A 21,418-nucleotide genomic window follows, 5' to 3' on the forward strand; every position below is an offset into this window, starting at 1 on the left:
GTCTTAAACCGATCTGGATCCTAGCGCCGGTAGCGGTCCGATTTTCGGGTCGTTACAAGTGGGTCATCTAACATCCATCCACAATAACAGTAAATTATGCAATGCATCATATTCGTAAATTCTAATGCAAACCTATTACATAACATGGCATTCGTGATGCATGAACATGCTCAAAAAGTTTGATTACTTTAAAACAAGAGATTAGTTCAGTTCTACTCACCTCTGGCTGATGCCTGACTAACAAAGACGCAGCTGGCTCAATGAAGGCCTCTACGGTCTCCCTGGTCCGATCCTACACAGGTGGACTCAAATGAGGGACCAACACAACTATTCATGACTCTAAATAACTCCCCAAAAAGCCCCTAAAACATCACAAAACATGCATGTAAAACAAGCAAAGGAAGGCTGAGTAGAGAACTTTCGGCGGCAGGTTCGGCGGCCGAAGATCCTCTACAGATCCGAAAGTCGGGGTCCTTCGGGGGCAGGTCCAACGGCCGAAAGTCCTCCACAGATCCGAAAGTCAGGGACTTTCGGGGGCAGGTTCGGCGGCCGAAACTCCCTTACAGATCCAAAAGTCACTAACCTTCGAGGGCAGGTTCGGCGGCCTAACCCCCTCATAGACCCGAAAGTCCATCCTTTCGGGAGCAGGTTAGGCGGCCAAAGGCTGCCTCCACAGGTAGGTTCGGCAGCCGAACCTTGTTTCGGCGGTCGAACCTAGGTTCTCCAGAATGGCAGAACCCGATTCTGCAATATGTACTCAACCACCAAAACTCTCCAAATCCTCACACCCAACTTCCCACAACATGCATACTCACTCCAACATGCATAAGGGGTATAAAAACTAGTCTAAACCCCAACAAACAACAACAAAACACAAGAGAGGGCATACATTCATCAAAACCCAACTCAAGGCCTATAACCTTAGATCTAGCCATATCATGCATTTTTAACCCTTAACCCTTTTTAAAATTTACTTAAAACATATAAAAAGGCAAGGATCTACACTTACCTCTTGAAGATCTAAGGTAGATGCAACCCAAACTTGGAGTTTAAGAGAAATGATCTCCCAAACTTTAAAATCTTATATCCAAGCTTAAAACTTCAAAAACAAGCGAAAATTCATGAAAATTTGAAGGAAAAATATAAAATCAACAAAGGAAGGGCAAGAACTCACCTTTGCCCGAAAATGGAGAGAGAAACTCCCCCATTTTCAGACTGGATGCCTCTTATAGATGGTTGGCCAGACCACCTTCGAAGGCCGAAAGGAGAGCTCCCGCGGTAGCACTATGTTCGGCGGCCGAACCTGGACTTGTCCCTCAAAAACATTTTTCTTTCATTTTAAAACTTTAACTCAAAACCAAATAATAATATCATGAAAAAAATATTTTGTAAAAACATATGTTACCCTTCTAAGAGGTTCCAACATCCGAGATTCCGAATTCCAACGGGATTCCGTCGAAAAGTTGGGATTCTGACACCGGAGTCTAGCCGGGTATTACAGCCCTTATCAGACTTTTAAAAGTCATGCATTTCAAAATTTTCTTTTTGAAAAGTTATCATGGGCCTCCAACGGACGTCAGTAGTAAAAGTTAAGCTCGATTCAAGTCTACCATAAAATTCAAAGCTAATTGCTCTGCATCATTCTCTTCCACTTGTAAACAAATCAACCTCAAGTTGTCATCAGTAGAGTAATACTGAAATAGATCTGTCACGTTAAACATCTTGAAAATTTGCATATAATCTAGGAAGTCAAGAAAATATGCATTGTCATTAATTTTCTGAATGATTCGGAATGGACTATTCTTTTTTGGGTTAAGCTTTTTCTATCCTCCACTACGTTCCTTGCGCAAATACATCATAACTTGATCACCGATATTGAAGGTCTTGAAATGCTTATGTTTATCAACTGCAGCTTTATACTTGTCATTGGCTTCCATAAGGCATTGTTGTACATGTTTGAAAACGTCCACATACTGATTTGCCAAGTTAGTTGCTACAATACTATTATGAAAACATGTATGAAGGGCAATAAGTTCAATTGTATGCGCAGGAATTTTTTGGTACACAACTACAAAGAGTGACATTTGTGTAGAGCTGTGGACAGAACTGTTGTAAACAAATTATGTTTGGGCAAAAGCAAGATCCCAAGCAGTTTTCTTATCACTGCAGATGCAACGCAAAAGATTGCCAAGAGTGCAGTTCACAACTTCAGTTTGGTTACTAGTTTGGGAATGGGCAACATTACTGTATCAAAGTTCAGTTTCAAAACGCTTCCATAAAGTCACCCAAAAATAAGTTTGAAACTTCACATCTCTATCAGAAGTAATGGTCTTAGGAATGTCATGTAAACGAATAATCTCCTGAAAAAACAGTTTTGCAATATGATAAATATCATTAGTTTTCTTGTGAGGAATGAAATGCGCTATTTTGGAGAACCTATCAACAACAAAAACAGGATCAGATTCACGTTGAGTATGTTAAAGGCCAAGAACAAAATCCATAGACAAGTCCTCCTAAGGATATTCTAGAATAGGCAATAAAGTGTATAAGCTCGTATTCTATGAATAACCTTTCTAAATTTAATAAACTGGACACTTCCAAACCATTCGACCTCTATTATTTTTCAATTGTGGCAATAAAAATGCTCCTTTAAACTAGCAATAGTCTTATCACACCCTAATAACCACTCAAACCTCCTTCATAGACCTCTTAAATCAATTTTTTCCTCAAAAAAGAGCGAGGAATGCATAACTTGTTCTCCTTAAAAAGAAATTCATCATGTATCAAAAACTCATTAGCAGGTTAATGAGCTTGGACCTTTGCCCATATATCAGCAAAATCATCATTTGCAGCATACAAATCCTTTAGAAATTCAAAATCCACAACCTCCTAACTAACAGTTATCAACAAAGCAGGAAGCAGTTATCAACAAAGCAACCTTCCTGCTCAAAGTGTTTACTACCTTATTACTATAGCCAGCCTTATATTTTATGACATAATGAAAAGCTCTAAAATAAGCTGCCCATCGAACATGTATCTTATTCACATATTGTTTATTCTTAAATGAATCAAAGATTGATGATCTGTATGAATAAACTCTCACCTCATCAAATATTGTTTTCAAGTTTTGAAGGCCTGAAACACTACGTATAATTTCTGCTCATAAGTAGACCACTTCTTCCTAGCATCATTCAATTTCTCACTAAAGAAGGCAATAGATCTATTAGACTACGATAACACACTGTCAATCCCAACTCCACAAGCATCACATTCAACCTCAAACAGTTTATTAAAATCAAGTAGGGCAAAAATAGGAGGCAAAAGTAAGATTATTTTTAATCTCCTCAAAACTCTTGTTGACAATATCGGTCTAAATAAATTTTTGCACTCTCTTTCTTCAAACAATCTGTGATAGGGGCAACAATGCTACTGAAATTTCTGATAAACCGCCGATAGAAAGTAGTAAGTCCGTGAAAAGCTGTGAACTTCTGAAATACTTTTGGGAATGAGCCAGTTCCATATTGCTTTTACCTTCTTCTCATCAACATGTATTCCTTCTACACTAACAACAAATCCAAGAAATAAAATGTGTTCTGTCATATAGACACAAAATTTGGTTCATAAGTCGCATGAACATGCTAGATGCATTCATCAAACCAAACGGCATAATCAACCACTCGTACAAATCTTCCTCAGTTTTAAAGGTTGTCTTCCATTCATCTCCCTCCTTAATCCGAACTTGGTGGTAGCCACTTTTAAGGTCGATCTTAGAAAAGACTTTAGATCCTGATAACTAATCCAGCATGTCATCCAGTTGAGGAATAGGAAATCGATTTTGAACCATAATCTTATTGATGGCTCTGCTATCCACGCACATTCTCCAAATTCCATCTTTCTTTAAAACCCATAAGGCAGAGACTCCGCAAGGGCTAATGCTCTCCTGAATGTGCCGCTTCTTCAATAAATTTTCAACCTATTCTTGAAGGATTTCACTCTCCTTTAGGCTCATTTGTAATGAGACAGATTCGATAATTTGAATCTAAGAATAAAATCAATCTGATGTTGAATATCCCGCAAAGGTAGAAGTTTTATAGGTTCCTAAACTACCCTAAGAAACTCCTTCAACAACTCTTTGATGGGTGGTAATAAAGATGGTTCATCCTCCACTTCACCTTTTGCTCTCACCAATAAAATCAGTGTGCCTTTAGATTTCTCAACTGTGCCTGATATCGTTTGCACTCTTGTAGAAATAGTAACAGCAGTTTTCCCTTCCACTTTAAAATGTTTCGCAGAACCATAAGACAAAATAGTAATCTGCTTTCGATGCCATGTAAACATGTATGAATTTTCCTTTCCCTTATGCAAAGCATCAACATCAAACTGCTAAAGACGATCTAACAAAATTCTACAGCAATCCATATCCACAATATCATAATTAACAGATCCAGTGTAAGATTTACCGATCGAAATAGGCACGCTACAAATTCTATTGACTGCAATTATTGGACCTTCCTTAATCCACCCAACTTTGTAAAAGTTGGCGAAAGGTGAGGCTGTATAGGCAACTACAATTTCTTCACGAATTGCTTAGCTATCAAATTCTCACAACTGCAATTATCTATAATTAGCTTACAAATCGCTTCTCTCACATGACACTTATCCTGGAAAATCTTTCTCCTTTGCGTCTCATCCTCCTATTTCGTCAAGCATAAAATTTTCTTCACCACATAGGTGACCTCCCTATCTTCAGAACCAACAATAGACCCATCATATTCGTCCACTTCCTTCTCAATTTCAACCACCTCCTCAATCACATTAACCGGTCGATAATCATTATTAACTCCTCTGCATTTTTTATAATTATTCGATCGATGTTCAGATTACCTGCAATGATAACATATGTCTCCAGTTGGTCTCTGATAAGGATTGGTCATGCCTCTTTTGTATATTGTATTGATGATTGTCTTTCCCTTATTGTCTCTCCTTTTTTTCATAATATTCTGATGATTACCAAAATTTACCACCCTAGAAGACTGTCCGATGTAATTACGTCTATACTGCTGAGTTCCTATTGAACCAAAACTTCTGTAATTAAAATTTAATTTAGATTGTTGTAAAGACTGTCATTCAACACGTTCTTCCACTCTTTTTGCCATCTCAGTGGCATCTACCAAAGTGAAAATTCCAGCTACTTCCATCATACAGTGAATTTCATGATTCAGTCCCCTCTGATAATGAGAAACTTGCTGGCCTTTATTCTCACAGTTACCGCACCTTACCTTCAACCTTAAAAACTCCTCTGTGTATTCATCTATCCTTCGACTCCCTTGAATACAGTCATGATACCGATTATACAAAATCTGGGCGTGATCACTAGGAAAATCGTACTTCATCAACAGCCAGTTTCGTATAGGTTCTAGCCTCATGTGATAGTGTTCGTTTTAAACAGAATTCCACCATACTACTGCACCACCCTTTAATTTGTGAGCCACAATCGGAATATTTCGATTCTCTTTAACGTTCATAACTTCAAAAAATTGATCAACCTCCACTAACCAGTCAATAATAGATTCTACATCTAATGAACTACAAAATTTTTGAAGGTCTATTTTTATCTTGTAACCTTTGTAATGATTTTGTTGGGGATTTGAGACCAAAGGATTTGCGACGGGCTGTGGGCATTCGGCTACAGTGAGTTGGTTATTACCCCGTTGTAGAGCTAACTGTCCGATCATCTCTCTCAATTCTGCCAAGGATGCCTCAATTGCAGCTAGTCACGCCTCTTGGTTGTCGGTCATAGATGAATTTCGCTCTGATACCAACTGAAATAGGGCTGATTAGACTCTTTTAGGAGTTTTAACTACTAACGTTTAATTAAGATGAAATTTAGAAAATAAAATGTTAGAAGCCGAAATTTTTTATTAAATTTTCAAAAATTAAAAAGTGTCTCAACAGTCAAGAAAATGGCTATTTATAATAGCAAAAACCCTAATATGAAAAAATTCAAAAAAAATAATTAAAACGTAAAATTGATTCCCTAAACGATGAAATTTCGGTCTCGAACTTTGTGACAGACCTATTGCCATTGTCACACTTTTGAAAGTCATGCGTCTGAAAATTTCATTTTCGAAAAGCTATCGTAGACCTCCAACGAATGTTGGCAGCAAAAATTAAGGCCAATCCAAGTCTACTGTAAAATCCAAGACTAATTGTTACGCATCACTCAAATTTTAAGTATGTACTTTCTAGGAGTAAATGGAATAAAATAGAAAAGATAAACAAGTTCCTACCGATTCTCTATGGTATCACTTGTATCTTTTCGAATACTAAATATCTAATTGTAAACTTATATTTTATAGGAGTATTTACTACATGTCATTTTGATAAAAGAAATGGATAATAATGATGAATACATGAATGAAAATGGCTAGTCAAATATTCATTAAAATTCAAAAATATTCGGATGATTTTTGTGTCATTTTAGTTATTATAGTTATTTTGGATCCTTGATAGGAGCTTTATTTTGTGGAATGGTGCTTTGCTAGAGTTTATGGAGATAAAGAGCTTTTTGAAGCTACTGTGTAAAAGAAATTTATTCTTACTTTTTTAATGCATATGCTAATGCTTCTACATGTCAATCATCAAATTCATCAGAATGAAATATCCTTCAACACAAGGCTCTCAAAACACATTACATGTAGATGAAAGCTTCTTTTCTCTAGAAAGTTTGAATGAGCTAAGGGTACGTGGGAGTTCATATTTATTTTCAATTTTATGCTTTATATTGTCTTTTTTATATATTAGTTATTCTTTAAAAAACAATGACGAAAAATGTTCATTGGTAACAATTTACAACATTTTTTAAATTATAATTTTAACGATGATTTTTCATAGTCGGTAAAGTTATAATATTTTTTAAAAAATTTAAATGCAAATATTTCAAATTTTTAATCTATACCAACAAATATTCATATGAAATTTAATTATATTAAGCCATCAAATATTCAATAATAGAAACTGTTAATATAAAATATAGTTAAATTTAGTGTGCTACAATAAATTTAACGAAACAATAGTAATAAGATCTCTAAGAGCGATCATAAAGTATATAACAAATCAACTATGTCTAATGGCCTTTTGTCATCGTCATCAAATTGGATGAATATGCTTAGCCAAAGTTAGAGAAATTTTATTCTCTCTTTGCATTTTCAGTATCATCTATTCAATGAAATTCAAATTGAAATAAGAGGCTGAGTTGATAAATCTGAATTAATAAGTAGAACATAAGACAATAATGAAATAGCAAAAGAAATTTCATGTGTTACAAAAGCAAATGCCATGCAAAAAAAGATTTCCTACCCAAGCACCAATGGAGAGATATCAAATAAAGGAAAAATAGTCAGCAAGCCTAAAAATTTTTTATGTACTTAAGGTAATTAACAATTGGAGAAAGTTACCTCATTATACATGCCTCTAGGACACCTAATATTATTATGCGTAATGCTTAAAAAGGCAATAAGAAAAAAAAAAAAAAAAAACACTGCAATAATAATTTTGTTTAAATTTATTTGAGTTCAAACCAATACCGATAATTGTGGAAGCCCCAAAAACCTAGCCCCTTCAGCAACCTAATTCTCATAAAAGAAACAAAATATGATTATTATCCTAACCATGGAATAAGGAGAACAAGTTTTAATCAAACTAAATATAAGAGAAAGATGGGGGATTTTCACATTAAGGCTTATAACAAAGCCTTGATCCCTTTGGAGGTTTAGCAACATTAACAATAGCATCAATTCCATAAAACAAAAACCCAAATTTTAATTCAATAGAAACAAGAGATGCACTTTGGTTTATTAGTTTACAAGGTCTTAACTTATATACTATGCAAAAAAACACAACTAAGAACGAAGGTTGTGTCAAGAGGAGCCAAAGGAATGATCTTGGCTAGACAGCTAGAACGAACCACAATGAAATTCTCAGAGAATCACACTTGTAGAAACTTCAAGTTATTCAACTTATTTTTTTATATTTCATTTAATTCATGAAATGCACACAGAAGACACTTGCTCAAATTAATTAATCTCATTCCAAAATATAACAAATTAATTTGGCTTTTTTCTTCTTGTGATGGTTTAGACTAAATTGCAATGCTAATGGTGTAGGGGGTGGGCACGTGATTAGAGAACCCAACATATTTATTCATTTGATGGTTGTTACATTCAATCAACTCATAAAATTAATATTTTTAAAAAATAAATGATATAATTTTTTGAGCCTACTCACATCTCCAAGTTCAATTATTACTATATATCTCCATTATATATATAATTTCTCTTGGTTGATTCATGCTCTTCTAAATCCATGCAGGCTGCTGTTAGAATTGAGAGTTGGCTCGGAAAATTATATTCAATTGTTCCCTTTTTTTCCTTTTTTTATCATGTTGCAGATTTATTCATATAGTTCATGATATTTCTGATACAATTAACGGAGATTAATTTTAGGGATGATTTTGGTCTAGCTCTTGCTTATTAAAATTTCTAATTAGGAAATTTGAATTTAGTACTAAGACATCAAGCTTTGTGCCTAAGAATTCTATGGGACCTGTTTATCCTATTCCTAATGAGGTATCTTCAATTTCAAATATAAATGAAAATACGAAAGTTAGTTTACCTGACCTCATGAGGTTCCTAGAAAATCTAGCACAAATGGAACATCTTCAGCAGCGTTGTTATCACAGGGGCAAATCCACCCACACTTACTATTGTTTCAGCAATGTTGTTCTCAAGTTCATTGGCTATTAGGAAGCCACCTACAAGTGGCATGGAATCTCTTCCTAGGCTTGCTAGTATACCTAATATTGAAGTAGTTAAACGTGCTCAAGATACCACTTAACAAAAAGATACCATTTATTGACTGAATAAATAAATAAAAATTAAGTCACTATACCTAGCTAACTAGTAGCAAAAGGATACCACTTCACCTGCTAAAACCAATATAAACTGTTTTGTTTTTGTAGGTTTTCACTAGCCAACTATTTGCTACCCATCAACAACACTTGGGGATATTCAAAAGAACGTAATAAGTTAATGTCAGTTATATATCAAGGCAGTTAACTTGGGGATATTTATCATACATATAATTCATATCGTTATGAAAATTAGACATTTCAGAGAAGAAAACTAGGCAAAATAATTTTATTCCTTATTGCTTAACAATAAGTTAGCAGCAGCTATTGACATTGGTATTATTGATTCAAACCCAATAATAATCTCCAATTGCTGGAAATTTAACTCTGCAAAATATTATATATTATTAAATCAAACTCAATAAATGACAAATATCAGACCAACCTAATATCTATTATTCTAATCCCTAAATTAGAACTCATAAACCATATAAACCATAGATGAGAAATGGAATTAAGGAGATAAAAAAGAATCAAAAGTAAACTTAGATTAGACAAGACATCAAAGCGAAACAGAGAATGGTGGAGAAAACATTGGCCCTATACTCACAGTGCTGCTACTCTTATGAATAAATTCCAATCCCTTGCATTCATTGAAGGGAGGCGTGCAGCGTTAGAAATGCAATTTGCTCAAGGCATACGATGAGAGGGAGTGGCAGGAGTCTTTAAATGCATGCAACAAAAGCACCGGTGAAGCTGAAGATGGAGAACAGAGAATGAGGAGTGTGGATTGGGAATAGGTGAGAATAGATCGCGCTTTAAGACAAACCAAATTTTGTGAAAACTACGTTGTTTTTGTTAAAACTCTGTAGTTTTGCTTTATGAGTTTCAAATATATTTTTTATAATTGTATTATTTAATTGAAATTCAAACCACATAGTTTTAATTAAATTTATTTAATTTTTATTTTAAATTGTTAATTTAATTTACCCACAAAATGATTTTGTAGATAATTTTTAATTTATTTTTAAAGTTTAATCATAATAAACATTAAAATAATCGAAAAACTATTTTATCCGTATATTTTATCATCCCATTTATTTTACTTTAAATTATTTGTTTAATATATCAACGACATATAATTGTTAATAATATATTTTAGTCTAAAATTACAATAAATTTTAAATATTATCGATGGAAGGTGGTTGTGATCATTTTTATTTTTAACATTTTTTAATTTTTATTTTAAATTATTAATTTATTTCATCGATGACAAAATATCGTTGGTAAATTTTTGTATATAGTTAAAATATAAATTTAATAGGCTTTAAAAAGTACGGATGAATTTATAATTTTTTATTTTTATTTTAAATTAATTTTTTATTTTACCGATGACTAATTATTGTTAGTAATATATTTAAAAGTAAAAAATAAATGAGCCATTAAATAGTACCAACAATAAGCAATTGTCGGTATATATTGTTAAAATAATTTAGTTTTTATTTAAAATATTAATTTAATTAACTTATTATTTATTTTTAAACTATTATTAAAATAAACTTTAAATATTATCTAAAACTCTAGTTGTTGATAATGTTTATGAGTTTATCATTATTTTTACTGTTAATATTTATCGGCTAATTTATCAATAAAATTTTATTATCGTTAAAAATAGTATTAATAAAACATCGGTAAATTGTCACAATATTTTTAATTAAATATTTTTTTACTTTTATTATCGTTAAAAATAGTATTAATAAAACATCGGTAAATTGTCACAATATTTTTAATTAAATATTTTTTTACTTTATCAAAAAAATTAATAAATCATTAGAAATTACTAATAAATTTAATATTATCGACATTGTTTTATCGGACTCTCATTAATTATTTTAATAAAAACATTAATTTTGAAAGATATTTTGTAATGTTATAAAAAAAATAGAATTTAATTAGTAAAAAAAACAAAGATAGATTCTAATTATAAAAATTTTAAAAGGATGAATTTTTTGTGATTAACTCTAACTTAAATTTTGAAACAATTAAAATTTAATGATTACGTGCATATGTTATAAAATAATACTGGCATACAACTATAGTGATGTTCAAATTTCCGTTTTAGCTTAATAATTTTTCTAATTAAATTGAATTACATGCATTATATTTTAACAATTATGCATTATTTGAGTAAAAAAATATTATTAATAATATTAACTTTCTTTTTAATTTTTTAATCATATAATAATATATAATATTAAATGAGTATAATAACGTGAATCATCTGTTAATGAAAAACTAATTTTTATTAAAAGATAATTATAAAAAATACTGCGGTTTTAATATATTTTTAAATATGATCATATACTTTAATTTATAATAAAAATCTCTTTTTTTGAAAGCAAAATTACTCGTTGTATTAATAAAATTCCATCAAATAAAGAGAAATATCATTTTAAACAGAGAGACGATCATGCCTAATAGATTCTCTAGTCAAAGTATGAGCAGTTAGAGTGGCATGACGAACCTATCTAACAGAAATATCAATTCTAAATTCTAACAAATATTTACAATCATTCAAAATCAAATTCAGTTCAGAAATGTCTAAATATGGAGACTGAAGAGCTTGAATCACCTGTAAACAGTCCATAAGAATGCAACCATTAAAAGATAAAAATTTCGTCGCAAAGAGTAAACAGTGACAGATCGCTAAAGTTTCAACAATTATCGGCATACCATTACCTTCCAAGAAACTAGAAACACCACGTTGAAATATACCTTCAGAGTTTTTCACAACAAAACCGTAGCCAATAAAATCTTGAGCTTGAAACAAAGTCCCGTCAACTTGACAAAATCAACTAAAATTGTCCAACATTGAAGATGGCGCACGAATTTGGAGAGGAATGGCTTCAAGATCACGAGCAGAGTTGGGGGAATAAAACAAGTTCCTGTCTTGATATAAAGTAGCAATGGTATTTCCATGCAAAGCACCAGCATGTTGAGCAGCTTTCCAATCCCAGATATGATGCATGACGTCTTCCACAAGGTGAGCTGCTGAATTTTGCAGCTGGTTCTATAATAATTAGTTCATTGCTGACCATAATTTTCATGCACAGACCATTACAAAGGTTTTTCGAACCTTGTCTTGAGATTTCAAAATCTACAGTAAAAAATTAAAAAAATTATTATTAGGTTGCAAATCTCCCACTCCCCCTAACCTCCAAACTTCCTTAGACAAAGGATAATGCAACAAAATATGATTGACACTTTTATCTTTATGGCACCAAGGACATTTAGCATCCACATCCACACCCTTTTGACTTAAGTTATCCTTTGTAGACAATATATTTCTACAAGCTCTCTAACAGAAATCCTTCACTTTTGGAGGGACCGAAACATTCCACAAACTAGTCCACAACTCACCCCACACATTAAAAGATGATCTTCCTAGCAAGTCCATATATACAAAGTATGCAGGTTTCACCGTATACATACCTCTTTTATCAAAGTGTCACAAGAAGGAATCTTCCTTATTGGTAATACTAATATGAATACTAATAATAGCCTTGATATCTCTTGAAAAAAAAAAAAAAAGCTCCATTAAAAGAGCAATGTTCCAAACCCTCCCATTACCTTCAAAAAGTTCACAAATACACAAATGTGGTTCAATAAAATCGGAGTCATCATTCGCAAAAAAAGTATCCTTCTTAGGAATCCAGAGAACTGAAGCCGTTAAAATCTTTTCTCCATTATCCACCCTCCACCTTATACCCCTTCGGATCAACTCCCTTGATGCCATCACACTTTTCCAAACAAAGCTAGCACCATTACTTACATTGGCAAATTTGTTAAGAACCTCCACAATCATGCCATCATACTTTTTAAATTTGCTTTAAACACTCCATAACAAAGAGTATTAGGATTTGTTAAGAACCTCCACAGTTGTTTGCCAAGTAAAGACAAATTAAAATTCCTAAAGTCCCGAAATCTCATACCCCCCTCCTTCTTTCTACTACACATCTTCTTCCACAATAGTCAATTAATACCCCTCCGCCCTTCTCTTTTACCCCCCCACCAAAAGCCATTGACCATTCTATGCAATTCATTCAAAATAGTAATGAGAATAAAAAAAAAATTAGGAATCTGCTACTCCATGAATTAATCTTCTTCCACATTCCTTCTTTTAGAAAACTAAAAATTGCTTTTTTGTTCCTCCTAATAAGAGAAGGTAACCCCAGATAGGCACTATGACTCAATGGTGAATGAACATCCAGGATATTACTAATATTGGACCTTACAGAGGAGACCACATTGGGACTGAAGAAAATGCCAGATTTGTTGAAGTTCATCACTTGTTCAAAAGCAGTTGCATAGGTATTGAGAATAGATTTAATACTATATGCTTCCTCCAGTCTAGCATTAAAAAATAGCAGAGAATCATCTGCAAAAAATAAATGTGAGATTTTTGGGCATATAGCACCTGCCCTACAGCCCTGCAACTAGCCCTTAAATTCAGCATCTTTAAGTAGTAACGATAAGCCTTCCGCACACACCAAATAGAGATACGGAGAAATAGGATCCCCCTATCGAAGACCTCTACCAGGCACAATAGAACCAATCCAATCACCATTAAAATTGATATTGTAAGAAATTTCCGAAAAGCACATAGTCAACCACCTAATCCATTGAGTAGAAAAACTAAATCGTTCCGGCATGCCTTTTAGAAACTCCTACTCTATCATATCATAAACCTTAGAAATATCAATTTTAAGTGCACAATTATCATCATTTCTGCCCTTATTAATTTTCATATTGTGAATCACTTTAAACGCAACCATAACATTATCGGTAATCAATCGATGAGGTATAAAGGCAGACTGATTCTCAGAGATAATCATAGGAATGACCTTTTTAAATCTGTTTGCCAAAACTTTAGCCACAATCTTATATAACACATTACATAACATAATTGGAATAAAGTCTTTAACTGTTTCAATGCTATCCACTTTAGGGATCAAAACAATCAATGTTTCAGTAAGAGAAAAAGGAAAGGTACCTTGTTAAAGACATAGGCGACAACCATCGGAAACATCATTGCCAATCAAGTGCCAAAATCTATGGTAAAATGCAGGATTTAACCCATCCGGCTCAAGTGCCTTGTCTGGATGCATCTGAAAAAGAGCAGCTCTAAATTCCTCATTCGAAAAGGGAGCACAAAGATCAGCATTATCGGCATCACTAATCAAGGGTGGCACCAACTCAAAAACTCGTTCACAATCCATAGAACCGCCATAAAAAATAGACTGGAAATAATGTAGAACATGATTTTTAATTTCTTACTCATCCTCAATCCAGGTACCCGACGACTCCTTTAATTTAGTAATACAGTTCATTCTTCGTCTTCCATTAATTTGTGCATGAAAAAATTTTGTATTTCAATCCCCATTTTTAAGCCAAAAGCACTTTGTCTGCTATTTAAGTCTTGCTTCTTCCTGCTCAAGGAGACGATTCCAATATTCCTTTAAAGAGGCATGAGAAACAGTACTGGGCACATTATCAAATAATCTCTGTATAGTCTTCTTCTTTTGCCAAAACTCTCTATTTCTACTCCTACGAAAGAGCAGAAACTAAATCATCACGTTTCATCAAAAGGTTGCGTGGTATAGAATTAACCCAAGCTTCTTTAACAACCTCAGCTAGACCCTCATCACATAACCATGCATTATCAAATCAAAATCTCCTTCTATCTCCCCTATTATCCTTAGGAGCTGTATTAATCACCAACGGTTTATGATTCGATCTAGGAATATGAACAACCGAGCAAACAGCATTAGTGAATTTACGAGCCCAGTCCTCAGTAGCAAGGGCTCTATTAAGCTTCTCTCTAACCAAATTATTCGACTCCCTGCCCTTATCCCATGTGAAGAAAGAGCTAACAATGGGTATTTGAATAAGATTATTGTCCTTAAGTACCTGTCTAAACCCCTGCATAAGATAATTTGGCAAAGTTGCTCCTCCTTCTTTCTCATCTCTCCAGCATGAATCATTAAAGTCTCCTGAACAAAGCCACAGAAGAGAGCTTCTACGAGATAAAGCTCGAATAAGGTTCCAAGACTGATGTCGCCGTTGCGTTTCCAAAAACCTATAATAACCAGTAAACCCCCATTGAATATTACCTTTTGAAACAATCGAATCAATAAAATTTGAAGAAAAGTCAACCACAGAAACCAACACATGACTATTTCACATTAATGAAAAGCCTCCTCCCAATTCTTGTCTATTGACTGAGAAGCAACCATCAAAATGTAAAAAACTACGAAAAAATTTCATATGAGAACTAAGAGCTTTTGTTTCCATAAAAAATAAAATGTCTGGCTTGTAACTAGTAACCAAATCCTTCAATGCATTAACTATCCAAGGATTGGCGAGTCCTCGATAGTTCCAACAAAGGACGATCATTGCTTTCGGCTATCCTGACCTTTGACGAGATGAGCCGCTTTGATAATCAATTAACGCAGATTGTCTTCCATGGGGAAGGGAAAAGAAGAAGTTAGGTTTAAGAAAGAGGAAAAGGCGAGAGCATCGAGTCACAGAGGGATCACAGAGGAAACTTAAAAACCTCTTATCTTTTTATGTTGTTAGTAAAATAAAATTTTCTTCTAACATTGTTAAACGTTATGCAATTTACTTATCAAAATTTAGCGAAATTATATTTTATTCTATGTATTAGCAACTTTCTTCCTTCAAGTTTTTTATTAATAAAATAGTCTCTTAACTTAAATTTTATATTTTTAATTAAAATTAAAATTCTTATATTTTTATAAATTAATTTTTAAATTTTGTAATTATAAATAAATTTTTATATTTATAAATTAATTTATCTATTTATTAAATTTAGTATTTTACATGTGAAAAAATAAAATAAAAAAATTGATTTTTTTTATTAAATCAAAAAATAAATTATTGAGAAAGGGAAAATTAGACAAAAAATAAGTTTTTTTTAGCTTAAACTTAAATACATATTATGTGATATGGTTATAATGGAGTTGAGATGTGACAGGTTAATTTGCAAAAAAAAAAAGTGAGGTGATTGGCGCCTCTAGACAGCTACTCCAACACTCAAGTCAGTAAATTGGTAGAATGAGTGAGTGTAATAAATTATTTAGAACTCATAATTATTGTGTAAGAATATGTACCTTGATTTCTGTGCACATTAGCTTTTATATTGTAAGAAGGTGGAGTTGGTTATTAAATCTTCTAGAAATTCAACTGGTACAAGCTAGTAGATAAGGGCTCTAGCGATTATAGGTATAATGGGGATTTGTTGGATTGTATTCGCTAACAGTAACTTTTTGAGAAGTCTTGTCCTGCTTAAGAGAGGGCAAGTCCTAGTGAAGAACTTAGCATTACTGTGTGTCCGAGTCTTCCTTTCGATGAGTGGGACCGCAGATCAGGTTATCAGACTCTCGCCATGAAACACTGTATTATGGTGACAGCTCATGCTTTCTTTGGGTGATTATTGTATTGCATCAGAGATCCCTTCACTAGTCTTCAATGCTTCAAATTCGAAGGTTACAGTTGTCTTCATGATTTTGGGCATATGGCATGTCTGGATTGGCTTTTCATGCTCGTGTCCCTTTGTCTGTTCCTAGTCATAAATGATGATTACCTTCTTTCTCGAGCGGTATTTATATCAGCCACCAGCATAATCTATATATAAACTCTTCTCCTCCAATTCCCATTTTTGCTCATAATTAATCTCTACATTTTAAAAAAGACTCGACCACTCCGATTTCTCATTCCCACATTTCTTTACTCAAGGTAATTTGTACTTTCTTTCATAAAAATGAATAGGAAATCTTCTTCCTCTTCCTCTGGTAGAATTCCAACCTCAAGCTCCTCATCCGTTGTCCCGTTGAGGGCGATCCATAATAACGAAAGTGTTTTGATAAATGAAATCCCTTATATGCTGACTTAGAAGGATGTAGACCACCTTCATGATCACTATCAAATCTCTCAAGAGATCTTCTAGGTTATGCTCCCACCCCACATGTTCGCGTGGATGACTGAATTCTTGCGGAAGACACAATCATTATTTACGAAGAGCAACTGAAGGCGGGTCTTCAATTTTCAATGGATCCATTCTTCGTTGAAGTCCTCCGTTTTCACAAGCTTATAGTCACCCAACTACATCCCAACAATTGGAGGATTCTAGTGGCTTTTTGCTTCCTCTACTTAAACAACGACATCGAGCCGAGTGTTGCATTACTCTCCCAGCTATACCACCTAAGTACTCGGAAGAATGAAAATTATGGTTCTTCAACGAGAGAAAGCGTCAAACCATCTTTGACCAAATATCCTCTTCCTTCAGGCATTGAAAGAATAAATTTTTCATCCTGCGTCACAGGGTATCTAGGTTTTGGGCACCTCTAGACTGGCTAGAATGCATATGTGGAGTTTTGGAAAGATAGGGTCCAGCCACGACGGGATGAGGAAGAGTCTTTGGACCTCCTCTAGAAGATGGCCTCCACTCAGAGAATTAATATCACATTGGTGGTGAGGAACGCCATTTTATCTTGGTAAAGCCATTTCCAAGCGGACCAGGCTTGAGCTCCTCATCCGTCCAGTCTTCTAAACCCTCAGGAAAGCATTTCTCATGCTAGCGAGCATGGTATTTCTCTTTTCAACTTTTCATGTTTTTAGAGCTGCCTCACTTGCTTATGTTTCATTATGTGTGGATATGGCCAGAAAGAAGAACAAGTTCGCTAAGGCGGCTTGCGCTGCTCGCAAGGGCAAAGCTACCGCTGGAATGATCGATCCTCCTCCTAAATGGGCTTACTAGGCAGAGGAAATCATCATACTTCCTCCTCCTCCTCCTCCTCCTCCCCCATCTACAATGAGAGAACAACCTCTACTCAGACTGAGCCTTCTTTTAGGGGCACTCATGTTGTAGTCCCTATTCAAACCAATGCTTCATAAGAAGAAGCTAATGTTAGAGCATTGTGGCCTCGGGACATCTAAACAATTAGCATTAGCTCTGACCCATACAACCTCTCTTCTTAAGGAGCCCTGCCTATCTGTGTTAATCGTAAAAAATGCTCTGAGGCCTAGGGACTGCCACTAATTGAATGAGGTCGAGACTGACGACCTCTATGACAACATTATCCACTCCACGATGGAGAGTGCCCTTTGTGCTTATATGGCCAAAGAGCAAAACAAGGCTTTGAGGTGAGAGTTCGAGGCACAGAAGATGGACAGGCTAAAGGCTTGGGTTGAAGAAGTGGAGAATACCGTGAAGGAGACGTTGGAGTCTGTGGAAGTTTCGGGAGGACCTGGACGAGGCCAACACTTTGAAGCTTGCCCTTGAGAATTAGGCTAAAAATGTCGAGGATTAAGTGGTTATCCTCTAGCGGCAAGTCTAGAAGCTGCAGTCTTAGGCTGAGGAGAATTGGGTTGCCTCCACTAGAATTGCTAAACTGGAGGCCGAACTTCAAGAAACAGTGGCCCTAGAGGGAGAGATGTTCATTGAAGGACAAGACTCATTCAAGAAGGAGCTAGTTAAGAACTTTCTTGCTGAAGACTTTGCTTGGATTGATGACATCTTCCCAAAGGAGGAGGACGATGAGGACGAGGACGGGCAGGACGAGGAGAGGCCAACCGAAGACAATCCCTCTGACCCAGCTTCTAATGTAATAACTATAGATGAAAATGTAACAGAAGTTTGGGAGGAGGCAACTGATGACGTCCCTCCTGCCTTGTAACATTTCTTTCAGAAAATACTTTTCTTTACAACTTGTCTTAATTTTTGCTAAGTGTTTGTACGACCGGTACTCGACCATAACCCTCGTCCAATCATTGTTGAATAAGACTTAAACAATTTCTAAAAAATTGTTAAGTGGAGTTAACACCCAATCAAATACCTAGCAGTATTTACTTTTTACCATAAAATAACTTAAATAAAATTTGTTAACGGGATTTAACACCCAATCATCGGCCTGGCGAATACTAGCCTTGTGACCTTTGCACAAAATACCTTAATAAATTTTATTAATGGGACTTAACACCCGGTCATTGGACTAGTGGATACTCACCTTGTGGCCTTGGCACAAAATACCTTAATAAATATTTTCAACCGGACTTAACACTCGGTCACTATAATGCTTTAAAAATTTTATTAATTAGAACCAATACTCGATCATGAGCCTAGCGAATATCTGCCTCGTGGCCTTGGTATAAAATACCTTAGAAATTTTTATTAATTGGGATTGACACCCGGTCGTGAGCCTGACGAATACCCGCTTTATGGATTTGACATAAAAATGCTTTAGAAATTTTTATTAATTGGAATTGATACCCGGTCGTAAGCCTGCCGGATACCCGCCTTGTGGCCTAGGTATAAAATGCCTTAAAAATTTTTATTAATTGGAATTAACACTCAATCGTGAGCCTGGCAGATACCTGCCTTGTGGCCTTAGTATAAAAATGCCTTAAAAATTATTATTAATCGGGACTAACACCCGGTAGTGGGCCTGGCGGATACCCTCCTTGTGGCCTTTTTGCAATCATTAACTTTTGGAGAAGGCAACCCACCATTCCTCATAACTAAATAACACAACATATGAAAAATAACTTGTTAAGTGTTATTGATAAAATTTTTTTAGATTACAAATATTCCAAGTATGGAGATGTTAGGAAACTCAGAGATTACTGCAACCCAAAACATGCAGCGGAAAATAAAAATCTTTGTTTCCCTACTAGGATCCGAGTGTTTCGTTTATTTTGAAGAGAAGGATACGAAACTAACCTGTTAGACTCGACGAGAAGATACGGTTCCAGACTGATGGTACTGCTTTTGAAACGAACACCCTCAATGGTATCCACATGAACCTTTTTTATCCTTCTAGAGTGCTAGCTCTCTCAAGATGGATAAACTATATGCTCCACAATCTGCAACTTAAAACGATTTCTCTAAAAATATTACCCCCACAATTCGCATAAGGAGTTTTTATACATTTTAAGTCTTTTTGTTTTCCCACACTTCTTTTCATAAAAGAACTGTGTGCATAACCAACTATCACAATCTCATAGATACTCAAATATCTTACGTGATAGTTTGTTTTGATAAGAAAAACCGAAGAATCTTTTATCTGTAACAGTTACAGATAGATTGCAGATTTTTTTAAATATTATTATCTTATAATAATAATTAATATTAATAATAATAACACCTTTATTATTATTAATTATACTAATGGGCTTTTAGCCCATTAATATGACATAGCACATCAATAACGTTCTTTTGTGTATTACCCAATAGGCTCATATTAATTAGCAATAGGTCCAGTCCCACAAGGCCCATAAATCATAAGCGGCCTCTAGCAAGACATTATGACTACCCAACTAATATGAGGATTGATAGTCCAATAAAGTCTAATAAATAGAACATGTATTAATCCCTTTGTCACACGATATCTAGTTTGAACATAAGTCATGGTCAATGTCAAACTTATAATGTTCAAACTTGTGATTACTCGATCTCTAAGTAGACTGATAAAATCAAATGATATTGATCACACTATCAATTCATTTGAACATGGTCATGCATTTCTCAGTCTCATTTATTGTGGGGCCTAAAAGATATATCTCTCAAAGAGAGGGACAAATTCTATCTTGATTGTTCAATATCCTCCACATAATTTCTATCATACTCAATTATAACCTTTATGATTGTCCGATTAAAGACAATGTTTGGTTATGTCAAAACATAACAGTCCTTATGTTTTCCAACTATGACAATCTCAAGTCAAAGGATTAAAACATAACTACTTTAAGATTCACTTATGACAATAACTCATGTAGTGATCTCAATGCGGGTCCATCCAATACTTTATTCTCTAACAAGTATTTATGATTATTGAATTATATCAACATATACACAATCATCTCATGATTATCAATCAATAATCATACTAGTTATATTTTATTATTATCAACATAATAATAAGTATCCAGGGATGTTAATCATTATTATGTAACATGCAAACAAATAATAATGATAATAAAACATCTTTTAATTAATAACCAAAATGACATACAAAAAGGTCCAAGATAATAGCCTAGGGCAAATACACTAATATGAGAATGATCCGGCCATCTAATTTGGCCACTTATAAGACCCTAGACGAATAACCTTCGAGACCCTAAATGGTCCCTTTTAGTTTTAATCCAGTTTACCAGACACGATTGTTACATCAGTTTTTTTAAGGACTAAATCCCCTACATTAAAAGTACGTGGTTTGACTCTATTGTTGAACATTCTGGACATCTTGTTCCTATAGGCCGCCATTCTAATTGCAGCTTGTTCTTATAAAAATTCAGCTTGATCCAGGTTGAACTGCATTTCTTCAAGATCTCCTAAAATCTCATAGTGTTGTATCCTAAAACTGCTTACTTGGACTTTGTAATACCCGGCTAGACCCCGGTATCGGAATTCCTACGTTCCGGCGGCTTTTC

The 21,418-nt window shown here is 34.3% G+C and overlaps 1 long non-coding RNA gene across 2 annotated transcripts; it reads right to left on the minus strand.

Annotated features, from left to right (window-relative positions):
* Positions 1 to 251: 251 nt before the first annotated feature.
* LOC110606460 lies at positions 252 to 9,740 on the minus strand. Of its 2 annotated transcripts, XR_002486514.2 has the most exons (3): positions 9,519 to 9,740; positions 7,587 to 7,628; positions 252 to 292 (listed from the first exon to the last, which is right to left on the minus strand). It is a non-coding gene; the product is annotated as an uncharacterized LOC110606460 (long non-coding RNA). The 2 variants fall into 2 exon arrangements; XR_002486513.2 differs by lacking the exon at positions 252 to 292 and having other exon boundaries at positions 7,521 to 7,628.
* Positions 9,741 to 21,418: the final 11,678 nt, after the last annotated feature.

This window comes from Manihot esculenta, chromosome 18 (genome assembly GCF_001659605.2).
Source record: "Manihot esculenta cultivar AM560-2 chromosome 18, M.esculenta_v8, whole genome shotgun sequence".
NCBI classification, from domain to species: Eukaryota; Viridiplantae; Streptophyta; class Magnoliopsida; order Malpighiales; family Euphorbiaceae; genus Manihot; species Manihot esculenta.